Here is an 18,408-nt window from a genome sequence, read left to right as displayed (position 1 = left end):
GTAACTAGTCCACTTAGGATCCAACCAAAAATAGTATTTTGTGCCAATAGTGTATTTGAAATTTTCTCCATACCCTCGAGTATTATCTGTGGTATGAGATCGCTGCCTAATAGAAGATCTATTTGAGCAGGAGTGTTGCAGTTGGGATCTGCTAGCTTTAGGTGTGAAAGCTTTTGCTAATGCTTGCTATTTATGTCATAGCTAGGAAGCATATTTGTAAGTTGCGGTAAGACTATAGCTTCTGCTTGTATGTGCTTATCTGCATGGGGGGAAATTAGGGTAATGGGGCAGATTTTATTTGAGTTTTGGACAACTCTTCCGGCCATTCCCGTGATTTCAAAATTGGCTAGTTTTGTTGGCAGTTGTAGCCTATTTTGAGCCCTAGACGCTATGAAAGATCGTTGTGATCCTTGGTCTATTAAGGCTCTAAGTTTAAACAGCTCTCCTCGGTGTTCGATGGAGACGACTGCTGTCGGTAGTAGTACTCTACTTTGAATTTCGCTGTGTACCGTTTGGGTTTTTAATGCCTTTGCATGGTGCTTCTTGGCAATTTTCGGGATTTCGCACTTCGGGATTTGCTGTTGCAACTAAACCAGTGGCTCTTTTCATATTTGCGCTGTTTGGGGGTGAGCTGGAAAATGTGTTGTAATGCAGCATTGAATGATGTCGTTTATGACAATAAACGCAATTAAATTTGCTTGCGCACTCTTTAAGTGTATGTGCATGTGATAGGCAATTTGTACAAAGTCTTTTTGTTCTCACAAAAATGTTCCTATCGACAATATTTAATTTTTTGAATTTATCGCAAGATTTAAGTTTATGCCCTCCTGTACACAGTTCGCATGACGTTTGTTTATACTGTTCGGACGTGAACGATTGATTTAAAAAAAAAAATTCTATTTAAATGGTTATTGCTACTGGTTTGGGGTCTATTAAAGCTTCTATTGAGGTCGTTTTGAACGTTTTTAGTTCTAACTAGTTTTTTGTCTACCCTTTCTGCTATTTCATATTGGGAAGTTAGAAATTCTTTCATTTGCTGCCACGTTGGGCATTTTTTCCGAGATGAGAGCGATTGCTCCCACAAAAGTAACGATTTTTCTGGTAATGCCGTGGTGCATATATTTACCAGAATAGGGTCCCAGCTGTCTGTGGGAATATTTTGTGTCGATAAAACCGACAAACAATTAGAAACAGTGGATTGTAGTCTAATAAATTCATCACTTGTTTCTTTCTGAATTTTAGGCAAGTTCATTAGTATCGTTACTTGTTTATCGACCAATATTCTTTCATTTTCGTATCTCGCTTTTAGAGCTTCCCAAGCCAGATTGAAATTATCGTCATTTAGTGCGAACTATTTGACTATGACGCCTGCTTGACCTTTTGTTTTGTATCGGAGGTGATACAATTTTTGTGCATTTGTTAATTTTGGGTGGTTTATGTAAACGGCTGTAAACATGTCCCGGAAGGACGGCCATTGTTCATAACCACCATGGAAGATTTCTGTATCACATGTGGGCACCTTGAGATGGATGCCTGAATTTGACTCTTGACATTGAATTTGTGGCAGCTCTACTCTCGGATGTGGAGCAGGTGCTATGGCTATAATTAATTTTAATTGATCCGAAATCATTGCTTTTGTTTCTTCAAACTGGTCTAAGCAGTTTTCGTACTTGGCCGAGGATTTAAAATTTTCAGGTAGATCTGAGTCGTCAGATTCTACTATTGCGTCATATGCAGCTTGGAGACGTGTCCAGAAATTATCAAGATTTTCCTTTTTGATTTCTAATACCGATTCAGAATTGTCCTGAATCGGCGAAGATGAGAATCTAGTGCAGTATCTTATTAAACTGTCACTTTCCGAAATGAATTTAGTGTAATTGTTAGTAAAATGTCTTTATCCCTCTTTTGCTTTGTAGCACCTTGCTTTGAGCGTGTAGCTTCTGCAGGTGTACATGGACTTTTATCATCTGAAATCATCTTTGGTACTTTTAACAACTGAGATGTTTTTGATTCTTTTGGGTCTAAGCTCATTTAAAAATTGTATGAAATAAATTCAAAATTCCTCAGTGTCGACTGATGATTCAGGAAATTTCTTTGTATATAGAAATGTGTGAACGAAAGTTCTTTTTAGTGAATAGAGTTTTCCACTTTGAACAAAATTAAGATTCATTTTCGTATATATGTATAACCGCAAAAATTTTTTTTTTTGTTAATTAGCGTTCTTAATTTGAAATAAATAACTGAAATACCCGGATTCAGTTGTTATAGATACCGGTTCGTATTTATTTTTAATTTAATTTAACAATTTATTGAATAAATTGTTCATCTATTTTTCTTTTTATTTTTATGTGTATGTATTATGTGTCCGTAATTCCTATAGGGTATACCTATAAGCGGATCAGCTGATACATATATACTTGTCGTTATGCGCAATTGAGACCTCGTCTTAGAGATCAATGCACTTTGTACATATGTATCTTTGTATTATATTATGTTTTGCGCAATCCTGCTTGTTTTTGTTTGTCAAAGAACAAGGGGTATTGCGAATATGTGCCAATGTGGACTTAGAAGCGAAGTACGTATGTATGTTTGTATACCTGCGCCGGTATGTATATATATATCTACGCAGTGCGAAAAGACCGCGAAAAGGAGAATAATTGACCGCAGGTATTCTCGTAAAATGTATGTATACATAGATGTATGAACGCTGTGCGGGAAGGGCGAGAAATGGCAATTGGTAATGTGCCGATATTTTACCGTATGCACTTACATATACACGTATCAATTTATAATCTTGTACACGTATATTAAGAGATAAAATTGAATTTATGGATGTATATGTATTGCTCTTGGCAATTATATAAAATGTATTTTCAGATATATATGTATATGGTTGTTGTTAGATTAAGTATATATATGTAAAAATGAATATGTGCATATGAATATGTGCTATATTGTATGTACGTATGTATATATTTTTGTAACTATATATATATGTATGTATGTAAATTTCTGCTGGTTTTTTTTTTATGTTTTCTGTTAGGTTCTCAATTTGCCTTAGCTTACTTGGTTTGACGCAATCCTGCTTATTGCTTTGTTAAGCGTAAGGGGTATTGCTGGAAAAGTTTGCAAGTGAATACTTGAAATATTTTGGTGTGTTGTTGGAAACGTAAAGTGTGTTTTTAATACACAAATGTAAGCATACAAGGAAATCACCCTATTTTTCGATACACGTATATATATCTATATATATATGTATATATATGTAGAGATATATATATAATATGTACCAAACTGTTTTCGGCTTTTTCCGTAAATTAAACCGTAAATTGAGACAGTTTGGTGTCCGTTATATTTAAATATTAATTTCGTTTTTTATATGGGGAAAAAACGTAATTTGCCATACATATATACATATAAATATACTCATTAAGAAGAAGCGATACAACTCACTCTGATTTCCTGCAGGGGTTGTGGGAGATATAACGTGGACGTTATAAGGTTTGGTTGTCCCAGCTGTTGGGTTATATGTTTTTTGTATCGCGCCCGCTGTTGGTTTATATGTATTTTGATTGGTATGTATTTTGTATCGCGCCCGCTTATTTGATTTATGTTTTGTATTAAGATTCGCGCCCGTTTTGTTATTTTTATTGTTTTATGTGTTTTTAATATTTATTGTGCTTTTATTATTTTTTTTTTGTTTAACAGAATTCTAGTGAGTTGTGTATATGCACTGCACTGCACTTATTTTGCACTTATATGTACATATGAGTAATTATACTTTGCAATTTTTTTATCGTTTAACAGCATTCTAGGGGTGTGTGTATGCACTGCTCTGCACTTATTGCACTTATATATGTACATGTGTATTTTTCTTTTGTAACAGCACTTTGTTTTAAACTAAAGCGTTTTTTTCCTTTTTTTGTAACTGCACGTACACTGTTACGTTACTGTAATTTTGCTTTTTTTTTTTACTTTTTTGGTAACTGCACTGTATTTCTTCTTATTGTTTTTTCCTGTTTTTCACTTATTTTTGGCCATTTCACAGCCTTTAATTTTAGGTTTTGTTTTTATAAATGGTTTTTTTTTTTTTTTTTTTAAACACCCATAGTGCCGTCCACTAGGGCTCGAAGGACCATAATTAAGTAACTAATAAGTTAATTTTACCTTCACTCACCGTTAGCAAATAATGATTTAAAAAGAAAGAGAGTCGATTTAGGCGGGTGCTCAAAGAACTGATCGCTAGCGAGTCGATGAAAAAAGGGAAGCGGGATCCTTCTTTTAGTCGCTTATATATCTGTTGATGTCTTCATGGTGGTGTGATCGGTGTTAAGTTGTATTTGTGTGCGTGTTGGTGCATGGTGTAGTGATGTGAAATGTATGGTAGTAGGTGTGGTGAAGTGGATGTGAATTGGTGTAGTGTGACAGTGTCTTACGGTGCGGGAGGATTGAGTGGTCATTTAGCCATCTCGGCCCCCCTAGGCAAATTATTAGCCTAGTAGTCGCTGCAGCTGTTGTAACGTTTTCACAACGCTGCTCAGACCATTGGAACGACGGGGTGGCGGTCTAGGCTGTCGACGCCGTGGTGTTACATTCCGCGGGTGTACCACACGAGTTGAGGGTCGAGGTCCTGTTGCGCGGCTTCGCAGAGTAGGTGGCCGACCAACGTCGCGCCTCGAGATGCGATGAAGTAGTGTGTGATGTGGTCTGCTGCAAATTTGGCACAGACCCGTGGACACACACTCTTGAGTCCCATGCGTGTGCGATAGGCAGTTTAGACAGTGCCCGTGTGCCTGGGCAATTTGCTGTCGTTGCAATGGTCGCATACTTCTGAAAATCCCACAATGTTGCAGGCGATGTGGGCGCCGACAAATGGGACATCGTATACGAGGTGCCTCTGAAGGCGGCGATGATAGCGTCGGTGAAGGTCGCGTGCCACCGCGAGGAATTGGTGCTGACATCGGTGTCGTTGCAGATGCGCTTGCAGGGGCAGCTGCAGCTGCAGATCGGGGCGTTGGGGTAGGCCCCGTCCGTGGCACGTTGGTAGCCGACCGCACAGTTGGCGTGGGAGTAGTTGGCGTATCCACATCCATGTTAATCTGTATGAAAGAGTTGTTTAATTATGCAGATTTGTCATATAAAGGATATGGATGCTCGTGCCACGTTATGTGGCATGAGTGGGTCATCGTATTGATCGACCATTTTTTTATTAGTTATTTGTTATTTTTAACGGTTATTAACGAGTTTTTCGGTTTTTTGCTTCTTGATTTGATTATTTTATTGTATTGCGGTAGTATCGGTTGATTGTTTGCGATTTGCTGTGTCGCAATTATCGGCGGTTGGGAGAAAGCATAGCTTCACGAGCGGTGTGGTTAGCATTTCGATTTGTGTACGAAGATCAACCACTCGTATGTGACCGTCGGAGCCGTAATGTAGCTTTTCAATGCGCCCAAGCCGTCATTCGGTAGGGGGTAGACAATCATCATGGATGATGACACAATCTCCAAGTTTTGGTGCTTGTTCAGGAGTCTTCCAACGGTATCGTTTATGGAGATCCTTTATGTATTCTTCTTTCCATCGACGGCTGAAATCGTGATGGAGAATTTTAATTCTTTCCCAGCGATTTAATAAGGATAGCGACTCCAAGCCTGGCTCAGGTATGGCCAGAATGGGTGTTCCTTTGAGAAAGTGCCCTGAAGTTAAGGCTGTGAAATCGGAGGGATCTTGCGGAAGTATTGTAAAAGGCCGTGAATTGAGAACGGCTTCAATTCGAATTAATAATGTCGTGAATTCTTCGTAATTGAATTTGTAATTTCAAGCTACTTTTTTGAAGTGGGATTTGAAGCTTTTTACAGTTGATTCCCATAAACCACCCATATGAGGAGCGCTTGGGGGGATGAATTGCCAATTAATGCCTTGGAGCGCGTACTTTTGTACAATCTCAGGTGAGACTTGTTTGATAAAGTCCACACAGTGTTTTTCGGTGGCTCTTTGAGCGCCAATAATTGTTTTACCATTATCGCTCATGATCTTCGATGGAAAGCCGCGTCGACCGACGAAGCGAGCAAATGCCGCAAGAAAAGCCTCCTTTGTCAGATTAGTACAAGGTTCAAGGTGCACTGCTTTTGTCGTAAAACAGACAAAAACAGCCACATAGCCTTTCATCAGAGTGGGAGACCTTAACATGGACGCCTTTATTTGAAAAGGCCCAGCAAAGTCGACACCTGTGATGGAGAAAGGCAGAGCGAAGTTGCAGCGTTCCGGGGGAAGTGCTGCCATAATCTGTGCTCTCATCTTTTGCTTGTGCGTGGTACAGATTTTGCACAAGAAAATTCCTGGCGGACCATATGTTGCATGAGGCGATGTTCGGCATGAAGCATTAATATGTGGATATAATTGATGAGTAGTGTGGCAAGTCGAGACTTCTCTGGAACTATTATGGGATGGCGTTCGTTATACGTTAGGCTTGAATTGGCAAGCCGACCATTCACACGAAAAAGACCTTTCGTGTCGAGGAATGGGTTTAGAACTAAGAGGGGACTTCTCCTGTCAATAGGTTTTGATTCTCTCAAAAGTGATATATCGCGGCTGAAGTAGCGCGTTTGCGTAGATGCGATAAGAGCGACCTTTGCTTTTTGTAAGTCTAAGTGCGTCACTGTATCGCATTGGGAGTGTAATGAAGTTACTCCCTTAAGTTTAATTTTGAGTCGCTCTATGAACTTGAGCATGTAAGCGATTACCCTGAGTGCTCGGGGATACGATGAAAATCGTTCGAGGATGTCAGTATCATCCACTGAAAAGAGTCGATTTTTCGACTTTCTGGGGCAATTATATTGCGCATGGGCGATTGTGGCCAAGAATCGGGAGATTCTGTTAACCATCGGGGGCCATTCCACCAGAGGGTGGTGGTGGCAAGATGCAGGGGTTTGCATCCTCTTGTACCTAGATCAGCAGGAGTGTCAGCACTGGCTACATGTCGCCAAGTGGTTGATCCTATTAGGTCAAGTATTTGAGACGTTCGGTTGGAAATATACGTCTTCCATGCATGTGGTGGTTTTTCTAACCAGGCTAGTACAATTTCGGAATCGGACCATAGATATAATTTATATTGTGCCATGTTTAAATGCGTTTGTACGATGGACACGAGTTTGGCTAGTAGTAGCGCTTCACATAATTCAAGTCGTGGCAGACTTATTGTTTTTAAAGGAACCACTTTTGCTTTTGCTACTAGTAAGTGGCATGTGGTCGCAGTGTCGTTTTGTGTGCGAACATATATAGTTGCGCAATATGCCTTTTCAGAAGCGTCACAGAAGCCGTGTAGTTCGACTTTGTGCTCTGGGGCATAATTTACCCATCGTGGGATTTGTATCTGTGAGATATCGTTTAGATTGCTCGCAAACTGGGACCACTTTTCTAAACGAAGTGGTTTTACTTGTTCGTCCCAGTCGGTTCTATCTAACCATAATTCTTGTATTAGGATTTTGGCTTGTATCATAATTGGCGATAGCCATCCTGCGGGGTCGAAAAGTTTTGACACAGAGGATAAAATTTGGCGTTTTGTTATGGCGGATAATGCTGATATTGACTCTGTAGTGTATAAAAACTGGTCAGATATCGCATTCCATTGGATCCCCAGAGTTTTTGTTGTACTTTCCTTTTCGAATTTTAGGAAATTAGTATCTAACAAATTTTCATTAGGCATGTCCTTTGAAATATTAGGGTGGTTCGCCGTTATCTTTTCCAACGGAAACCCTGCGGTTTTGAGGGCTTTTACCACTTGTGAGAGTGACTCGTATGCTTGTGGAAGACTGTGACTTCCAGACAAGATATCGTCTACATATGTTTGTGTTTTTAACACTTTGGTTGCCAGAGGAAATTCTGACTTTGTGTTTTCTGCCAGTTCGTGGAGTGTTCGAATGGCTAAATATGGAGCACAGTTGACGCCAAAGGTAACTGTTTTAAGTTTATAGTCGCGTAGTGGACTATTGGGAGATTTTTGGAAAATAATTCGCTGAAAATCTTGATCGTCTTTATGTACGACTATTTGCCTATACATACTGATCTAGTAGTTGTGGCTTTGTAAAAGTCTTCACAATACTGATCTTCAGGGGTTGTGATTGATATGGGGAGGAGCTCTTCTAACTCCCAAAATTTTTTCAATTGTGAATTGAGGTATTCCTCAACTTGAGTGGTCATAGTGGTAACTGGTTCCGTAACTAGTCCACTTAGGATCCAACCAAAAATAGTATTTTGTGCCAATAGTGTATTTGAAATTTTCTCCATACCCTCTAGTATTATCTGTGGTAAGAGATCGCTGCCTAATAGAAGATCTATTTGAGCAGGAGTGTTGCAGTTGGGATCTGCTAGCTTTAGGTGTGAAAGCTTTTGCCAATGCTTGCTATTTATGTCATAGCTAGGAAGCATATTTGTAAGTTGCGGTAAGACTATAGCTTCTGCTTGTATGTGCTTATCTGCTTGGGGGGAAATTAGGGTAATGGGGCAGATTTTATTTGAGTTTTGGACAACTCTTCCGGCCATTCCCGTGATTTCAAAATTGGCTAGTTTTGTTGGCAGTTTTGTAGCCTATTTTGAGCCCTAGACGCTATGAAAGATCGTTGTGATCCTTGGTCTATTAAGGCTCTAAGTTTAAACAGCTCTCCTCGGTGTTCGATGGAGACGACTGCTGTCGGTAGTAGTACTCTACTTTGAATTTCGCTGTGTACCGTTTGGGTTTTTAATGCCTTTGCATGGTGCTTCTTGGCAATTTTCGGGATTTCGCACTTCGGGATTTGCTGTTGCAACTAAACCAGTGGCTCTTTTCATATTTGCGCTGTTTGGGGGTGAGCTGGAAAATGTGTTGTAATGCAGCATTGAATGATGTCGTTTATGACAATAAACGCAATTAAATTTGCTTTCGCACTCTTTAAGTGTATGTGCATGTGATAGGCAATTTGTACAAAGTCTTTTTGTTCTCACAAAAATGTTCCTATCGACAATATTTAATTTTTTGAATTTATCGCAAGATTTAAGTTTATGCCCTCCTGTACACAGTTCGCATGACGTTTGTTTATACTGTTCGGACGTGAACGATTGATTTAAAAAAAAAAATTCTATTTAAATGGTTATTGCTACTGGTTTGGGGTCTATTAAAGCTTCTATTGAGGTCGTTTTGAACGTTTTTAGTTCTAACTAGTTTTTTGTCTACCCTTTCTGCTATTTCATATTGGGTAGTTAGAAATTCTTTCATTTGCTGCCACGTTGGGCATTTTTTCCGAGATGAGAGCGATTGCTCCCACAAAAGTAACGATTTTTCTGGTAATGCCGTGGTGCATATATTTACCAGAATAGGGTCCCAGCTGTCTGTGGGAATATTTTGTGTCGATAAAACCGACAAACAATTAGAAACAGTGGATTGTAGTCTAATAAATTCATCACTTGTTTCTTTCTGAATTTTAGGCAAGTTCATTAGTATCGTTACTTGTTTATCGACCAATATTCTTTCATTTTCGTATCTCGCTTTTAGAGCTTCCCAAGCCAGATTGAAATTATCGTCATTTAGTGCGAACTATTTGACTATGACGCCTGCTTGACCTTTTGTTTTGTATCGGAGGTGATACAATTTTTGTGCATTTGTTAATTTTGGGTGGTTTATGTAAACGGCTGTAAACATGTCCCGGAAGGACGGCCATTGTTCATAACCACCATGAAAGATTTCTGTATCACATGTGGGCACCTTGATATGGATGCCTGAATTTGACTCTTGACATTGAATTTGTGGCAGCTCTACTCTCGGATGTGGAGCAGGTGCTATGGCTATAATTAATTTTAACTGATCCGAAATCATTGCTTTTGTTTCTTCAAACTGGTCTAAGCAGTTTTCGTACTTGGCCGAGGATTTAAAATTTTCAGGTAGATCTGAGTCGTCAGATTCTACTATTGCGTCATATGCAGCTTGGAGACGTGTCCAGAAATTATCAAGATTTTCCTTTTTGATTTCTAATACCGATTCAGAATTGTCCTGAATCGGCGAAGATGAGAATCTAGTGCAGTATCTTATTAAACTGTCACTTTCCGAAATGAATTTAGTGTAATTGTTAGTAAAATGTCTTTATCCCTCTTTTGCTTTGTATCACCTTGCTTTGAGCGTGTAGCTTCTGCAGGTGTACATGGACTTTTATCATCTGAAAACATCTTTGGTACTTTTAACAACTGAGATGTTTTTGATTCTTTTGGGTCTAAGCTCATTTAAAAATTGTATGAAATAAATTCAAAATTCCTCAGTGTCGACTGATGATTCAGGAAATTTCTTTGTATATAGAAATGTGTGAACGAAAGTTCTTTTTAGTGAATAGAGTTTTCCACTTTGAACAAAATTAAGATTCATTTTCGTATATATGTATAACCGCAAAAATTTTTTTTTTTTGTTAATTAGCGTTCTTAATTTGAAATAAATAACTGAAATACCCGGATTCAGTTGTTATAGATACCGGTTCGTATTTATTTTTAATTTAATTTAACAATTTATTGAATAAATTGTTCATCTATTTTTCTTTTTATTTTTATGTGTATGTATTATGTGTCCGTAATTCCTATAGGGTATACCTATAAGCGGATCAGCTGATACATATGTACTTGTCGTTATGCGCAATTGAGACCTCGTCTTAGAGATCAATGCACTTTGTACATATGTATCTTTGTATTATATTATGTTTTGCGCAATCCTGCTTGTTTTTGTTTGTCAAAGAACAAGGGGTATTGCGAATATGTGCCAATGTGGACTTAGAAGCGAAGTACGTATGTATGTTTGTATACCTGCGCCGGTATGTATATATATATCTACGCAGTGCGAAAAGACCGCGAAAAGGAGAATAATTGACCGCAGGTATTCTCGTAAAATGTATGTATACATATATATGTATAATATGTACTAAACTGTTTTCGTCTTTTTCCGTAAATTAAACCGTAAATTGAGACAGTTTGGTGTCCGTTATATTTAAATATTAATTTCGTTTTTTATATGGGGAAAAAACGTAATTTGCCATACATATAAGGTTGTCAAATATCTCCTTTCCGCTTTTTTGTCTTTTGAATTTCGCGGCTATGTACAAAGCGCTACAGAGCTCGTATCTGGCAACACTATACATAATTTGAAAGGTCTTGACATAACCTACAAAACAACGCTATGCATGATTAGTTTGGATATTGCGTTCAACAGTTATAGACGTGTAAACATGGAGTTCACTAACGCCGAAATTCGCGCTATTTTAAAGTTTTCCTTCGTTAAAGGCAAATCCGCTAGAGAAACGTTCCGTGAGATTATGGTGTTTTGGGGGATGGTACTCTATCACTTCGAACCGCGGAGGAATGGTTTCGACGATTCAGAGCCGGTGAAAACGACACCATGGATAAGCCAGCCGGCGGAAGACCTGTGACGACAAATACCGATCAAATCATGGAATACATCGAGTTAGACCGGCATATGGCATCTCGTGACATCGCCCAGGGGATGGGAGTTAGTCACCAAACTATTTTGAACCATCTGCAGAAGGCTGGATACAAAAAAATGTTTGATGTTTGGGTGCCGCATAATTTGACGCAAAAAAACCTTCTGGACCGAATCAACGCCTGCGATATGCTGCTGAAACGGAACGAACTCGTTCCATTCTTGAAGCGGATGGTGACTGGCGACGAAAAATGGATCACATACGACAATATCAAGCGAAAACGGTCGTGGTCGAAGGCCGGTGAATCGTCCCAAACAGTGGCCAAGCCGGGATTGACGGCCAGGAAGGTTTTGCTGTGTGTTTGGTGGGATTGGAAGGGAATCATCCACTATGAGCTGCTCCCATATGGCCAGACGCTTAATTCTACCATCTACTGCGAACAACTGGACCGCTTGAAGCAGGCGATCGACCAGAAGCGTCCAGAATTGGCCAACAGGAAGATTGTAGTGTTCCACCAGGACAACGCCAGACCACACACTTCGTTGATGACTCGTCAGAAGCTACGGGAGCTCGGATGGGAGGTTTTATCGCATCCACCATATAGCCCGGACGTAGCGCCAAGTGATTACCACCTGTTCCTGTCCATAGCGAATGCCCTTGGTGGTGTTAAGTTGAACTCAAAAGAGGCTTGTGAAAAGTGGCTGTCCGAATTCTTCGCAAATAAGGAGGGGGGCTTCTACGAGGAAGGTATTATGAAGTTGCCGTCTAGATGGAAACAGATTAACAAAACGGCGCATATTTTAACTAAATCCGATCACTGTAACACTTTTTATAAAGCATTGAATGAAGAGCAAAAAAGCGGAAGGGAAATAACGGCCAACCTTATATATACATGTAAATATACTCATTAAGAAGAAGCGATACAACTCACTCTGATTTCCTGCAGGGGTTGTGGGAGATATAACGTGGACGTTATAAGGTTTGGTTGTCCCAACTGTTGGATTATATGTGTTTTGTATCGCGCCCGCTGTTGGTTTATGTGTATTTTGATTGGTATGTATTTTGTATCGCGCCCGCTTATTTGATTTATGTTTTGTATTAAGATTCGCGCCGATTGTTATTTTGATTGTTTTATGTGTTTTTAATATTTATTGTTCTTTTATTTTTTTTTTTTTTTGTTTAACAGCATTCTAGTGATGTGTGTATATGCACTGCCCTGCACTTATTTTGCACTTATATGTACATATGAGTAATTATACTTTGCAATTTTTTTTATTGTTTAACAGCATTCTAGTGATGTGGGTATATGCACTGCACTGCACTTATTGCACTTATATATGTACATATGTATTTTTCTTTTGTAACAGCACTTTGTTTTAAACTAAAGCGTTTTTTTTTTCCTTCTTTTGTAACTGCACGTACACTGTTACTTTAATGTAATTTTGCTTTTTTTTTCCTTTTTTGGTAACTGCACTGTATTTCTTCTTATTGTTTTTTCCTGTTTTTCACTTATTTTTGGCCATTTCACAGCCTTTCACTTTAGGTTTTTTTTTTTTTTTAAATGTTTTTTTTTTTTAATTAAGTAACTAATAAGTTAATTTTACCTTCACTCACCGTTAGCAAATAATAATTAAAAAAGAAAGAGAGTCGATTTAGGCGGGTGCTCAAAGAACTGATCGCTAGCGAGTCGATGAAAAAAGGGAAGCGGGATCCTTCTTTTAGTCGCTTATATATCTGTTTATGTCTTCATGGTGGTGTGATCGGTGTTAAGTTGTATTTGTGTGCGTGTTGGTGCATGGTGTAGTGATGTGGAATGTATGGTATGTAGGTGTGGAATGTATGGTAAGTAGGTGTGGTGATGTGGATGTGAATTGGTGTAGTGTGACAGTGTCTTACGGTGCGGGGGGATTGAGTGGTCATTTAGCCATGTAGAAAAAGATAATGAATCGTGTAAAAAAAAAGAAATTTATTAATTCCGAATAGTTTTGAAATCAAACGGATTATAAACAATAGTATACAAATTATATTTAAAATAAAATATTTAAGCTAACACAGTTGATTTGGGTACAACTACTTTTCAAATGTTGCAAGTTTTACGCAACAATTACAACAATGATGCTTTTTCGAAGTTTCAATTATGGCAAAGGTACCAGGTTTGATACTTTGAAATGGTTGCATCATGCATACTGCGCAGTTTGCGTTACTGAAAACGCTCAAAGTGAAAGTTTCCATCGATCGTCTGAAGTGAGCTTTTATCTCACCACCACCGACTGTATACCATAGGATGACGGTATGGTGGCAACACCTCCAACTATAAAGGCCCATTCACATACAACTTTACTCGCTTTACGTGACAGTTCATACTGAAATAACAAAGCGCAGAAAAAAAGGGTATGCCACAATGAACAACGCGTTCAGTGCTCTCTCTTAAAAAATTGACGACGGTTGCTGGGCAAAGCAAAAAAATATAAATGACTGACCTAAAGCGAAGCAAAAGTTCTAGGTGAGTTGACCATAATACGTTTTGGGGACATAGCGCGAGTCATTATTACAACTAGCTATGTATATATGCACATACACATAACCAATAAAGTCTGCGTTTACTCGACACTATTTTTTAAGTGAAGTAAAAACACAATGTAAATAGGTAATTCAGTTCAAATATTCTACATGTTTTTTTTCTTTATATTCTTAAGTTCAAAACCCAAAAACAAAAATGTATATTCCTATTTTCATTTTTGTGATAACGGGATTTTAGTGTAAGGAGAAGTAAACATAGGCACCATTAAGTCTGCGTTCCGCTTTAAAATTAGTTACAAAAGTATTAAAAATTATAAAGAAAAATTAAATTCAATAATTTGTTGGATAGCTGCGTTGTTTTAAAACCTCGCTCAATCGATTTGGCATTGATCTTACTAACTTATCTCATAACACTTCGCAAAGCCTCTTTACTTGTTATTGTATGCTGACGAATTCTTTTTTCCAACAGATCCTATAGATATAGCTGCTCAATAGGATTGAGGTCAGGTGATTGAGGGGGCGTTTTAAGTTGTCTAGAAGTATTATACAAGAGCCAAAGTCTAACTATTTCGCAGTATGCTTCGGGGCATTATCTTGTTGGAACCAAAACGTCGAAGATTATCCAAGATTCTCTGCACTTTGTTTCCAATTGTTTTTAAAAATGTTCAAATAACCCCGTTTATCCATTGTGGATTCAATAATTTCAAGCTGACCCACAACAACCAGCCGCCATGCAACCCCACACCATAATTCCGTCACCTTCGTGTTTAACTGTACCAACAAGATTTTGCTTTTCAAGGGCAGTTCCTGACTTGCGCCACACAATTTATGGAAAAAATGCAAAATTTTCTTGGTTATATTTACGTTTCCAATAATCTTTGTGGACGTAATTCGAAGGTTAACTTTTACCATATTTATTATTTTCCGTTCTTCCCGGGCTGATAATATTTTCAGACGGCCAGATCGCAGTTTTGACGTTAAAATTCCGGTTTTTTTTTAATTGTTTATGACGCCCCGGACAGAAGAATACGTTCTTCCAATAGTTTGCCCAATTATTCTGAAACTTTCGCCATCTTTCCACAACTTAATTATAATTTTCTTATAATTCTTTCTTCTTATTGTTTTTTTCCTGTTTTTCACTTATTTTTGGCCATTTCACAGCCTTTCACTTTAGGTTTTTTTTTTTTTTTAAACACCCATAGTGCCGTCCACTACGGCTCGAAGGACCATAATTAAGTAACTAATAAGTTAATTTTACCTTCACTCACCGTTAGCAAATAATAATTAAAAAAGAAAGAGACTTGATTTAGGCGGGTGCTCAAAGAACTGATCGCTAGCGAGTCGATGTAAAAAGGGAAGCGGGATCCTTCTTTTAGTCGCTTATATATCTGTTGATGTCTTCATGGTGGTGTGATCGGTGTTAAGTTGTATTTGTGTGCGTGTTGGTGCATGGTGTAGTGATGTGGAATGTATGGTATGTAGGTGTGGCATGTATGGTAAGTAGGTGTGGTGAAGTGGATGTGAATTGGTGTAGTGTGACAGTGTCTTACGGTGCGGGAGGATTGAGTGGTCATTTAGCCATCCCGGCCCCCCTAGGCAAATTATTAGCCTAGTAGTCGCTGCAGCTGTTGTAACGTTTCCACAACGCTGCTCAGACCATTGGAACGACGTGGTGGCGGTCTAGGCGGTGTCGCTGTGGTGTTACATTCCGCGGGTGTACCGCACGAGTTGAGGGTCGAGGTCCTGTTGCGCGGCTTCGCAGAGTAGGTGGCCGACCAACGTCACGCCTCGAGATGCGATGAAGTAGTGTGTGATGTGGTCTGCTGCAAATTTGACACAGACCCGTGGACACACATTCTTGAGTCCCATGCGTGTGCGATAGGCAGTTTAGACAGTGCCCGTGTGCCTGGGCAACTTGCTGTCGTTGCAATGGTCGCATACTTCTGAAAATCCCACAATGTTGCAGGCGATGTGGGCGCCGACAAATGGGACATCGTATACGAGGTGCCTCTGAAGGCGGCGATGATAGCGTCGGTGAAGGTTGCGTGCCACCGCGAGGAATTGGTGCTGACATCGGTGTCGTTGCAGATGCGCTTGCAGGGGCAGCTGCAGCTGCAGATCGGGGCGTTGGGGTAGGCCCCGTGCGTGGCACGTTGGTAGCCGACCGCACAGGCGTGGGAGTAGTTGGCGTATCCACATCCATGTTAATCTGTATGAAAGAGTTGTTTAATTATGCAGATTTGTCATATAAAGGATATGGATGCTCGTGCCACGTTATGTGGCATGAGTGGGTCATCGTATTGATCGACCATTTTTTTATTAGTTATTTGTTATTTTTAACGGTTATTAACGAGTTTTTCGGTTTTTTGCTTCTTGATTTGATTATTTTATTGTATTGCGGTAGTATCGGTTGATTGTTTGCGATTTGCTGTGTCGCAATTATCGGCGGTTGGGAGAAAGCATAGCTTCACGAGCGGTGTGATTAGCATTCCGCCTTGTGTACGAAGATCAACCACTGGTATGTGACCGTCGGAGCCGTAATGTAGCTTTTCAATGCGCCCAAGCCGTCATTCGGTAGGGGGTAGACAATCATCATGGATGATGACACAATCTCCAAGTTTTGGTGCTTGTTCAGGAGTCTTCCAACGGTATCGTTTATGGAGATCCTTTATGTATTCTTCTTTCCATCGACGGCTGAAATCGTGATGGAGAATTTTAATTCTTTCCCAGCGATTTAATAAGGATAGCGACTCCAAGCCTGGCTCAGGTATGGCCAGAATGGGTGTTCCTTTGAGAAAGTGCCCTGGAGTTAAGGCTGTGAAATCGGAGGGATCTTGCGAAAGGATTGTAAAAGGCCGTGAATTGAGAACGGCTTCAATTCGAATTAATAATGTCGTGAATTCTTCGTAATTGAATTTGTAATTTCCAGCTACTTTTTTGAAGTGGGATTTGAAGATTTTTACAGCTGATTCCCATAAACCACCCATATGAGGAGCGCTTGGGGGGATGAATTGCCAATTAATGCCTTGGGGCGCGTACTTTTGTACAATCTCAGGTGAGACTTGTTTGATAAAGTCCACACATTGTTTTTCGATGGCTCTTTGAGCGCCAATAATTGTTTTACCATTATCGCTCATGATCTTCGATGGAAAGCCGCGTCGACCGACGAAGCGAGCAAATGCCGCAAGAAAAGCCTCCTTCGTCAGGTTAGTACAAAGCTCAAGGTGCACTGCTTTTGTCGTAAAACAGACAAAAACAGCCACATAGCCTTTCATCAGAGTGGGAGACCTTAACATGGACGCCTTTATTTGAAAAGGCCCAAAGTCGACACCTGTGATGGAGAAAGGCAGAGCGAAGTTGCAGCGTTCCGCGGGAAGTGCTGCCATAATCTGTGTTCGCATCTTTTGCTTGTGCGTGGTACAGATTTTGAACAAGAAAATGCACTTCTTTATTTGGGGCTTAAGTCGGGGAATGTAAAATTCCTGGCGGACCATATGTTGCATGAGGCGATGTTCGGCATGAAGCATTAATATGTGGATATAATTGATGAGTAGTGTGGCAAGTCGAGACTTCTCTGGAACAATTATGGGATGGCGTTCGTTATACGTTAGGCTTGAATTGGCAAGCCGACCATTCACACGAAGAAGACCTTTTGTGTCGAGGAATGGGTTTAGAACTAAGAGGGGACTTCTCCTGTCAATAGGTTTTGATTCTCTCAAAAGTGATATATCGCGGCTGAAGTAGCGCGTTTGCGTAGATGCGATAAGAGCGACCTTTGCTTTTTGTAAGTCTAGGTGCGTCACTGTATCGCATTGGGAGTGTAATGAAGTTACTCCCTTAAGTTTAATTTTGAGTCGCTCTATGAACTTCAGCATTTAAGCGATTACCCTGAGTGCTCGGGGATACGATGAAAATCGTTCGAGGATGTCAGTATCATCCACTGTTGTGTGAAAAGAGTCGATTTTTCGAATTTCTGGGGCAATTATATTGCGCATGGGCGATTGTGGCCAAGAATCGGGAGATTCTGTTAACCATCGGGGGCCATTCCACCAGAGGGTGGTGGTGGCAAGATGCAGGGGTTTGCATCCTCTTGTACCTAGATCAGCAGGATTGTCAGCACTGGCTACATGCCGCCAAGTGGCTGATCCTACTAGGTCAAGTATTTGAGACGTTCGGTTGGAAATATACGTCTTCCATGCATGTGGTGGTTTTTCTAACCAGTCTAGTACAATTTCGGAATCGGACCATAGATATAATTTATATTGTGCCATGTTTAAATGCGTTTGTACGATGGACACGAGTTTGGCTAGTAGTAGCGCTCCACATAATTCAAGTCGTGGCAGACTTATTGTTTTTAAAGGAGCCACTTTTGCTTGTGCTACTAGTAAGTGGCATGTGGTCGCAGTGTCGTTTTGTGTGCGAACATATATAGTTGCGCAATATG

General features: G+C 39.8%; 1 long non-coding RNA gene across 12 annotated transcripts in view; it reads right to left on the bottom strand.

Moving 5' to 3' along the window:
* Nucleotides 1–18,408, bottom strand: part of LOC138856186 (uncharacterized) — a 69,382-nt gene that overhangs the window by 38,705 nt on the left and 12,269 nt on the right. The window contains exons 1-2 of one of the 12 annotated variants that reach the window (XR_011395252.1): nucleotides 13,059–13,073; nucleotides 3,454–5,099 (exon numbers count right to left, since the gene is read on the bottom strand). The exons of 4 other annotated variants lie outside the window; for them this stretch is intronic. This is a non-coding gene — a long non-coding RNA (uncharacterized lncRNA). Of the gene's footprint in view, nucleotides 1–3,453; nucleotides 5,388–12,375; nucleotides 12,391–13,048; nucleotides 13,076–15,232; nucleotides 15,248–18,408 lie in introns of those variants that run through there. 7 more of the 12 variants (XR_011395262.1, XR_011395255.1, XR_011395260.1 and 4 more) reach the window with 7 other exon arrangements.

The sequence above is a fragment of the Bactrocera oleae genome, chromosome 3, assembly GCF_042242935.1.
Source record: "Bactrocera oleae isolate idBacOlea1 chromosome 3, idBacOlea1, whole genome shotgun sequence".
Lineage (NCBI taxonomy): Eukaryota > Metazoa > Arthropoda > Insecta > Diptera > Tephritidae > Bactrocera > Bactrocera oleae.
Note: the sequence above shows the minus strand (reverse complement) of the source record. Positions and strands in the feature narration are given on the sequence as shown.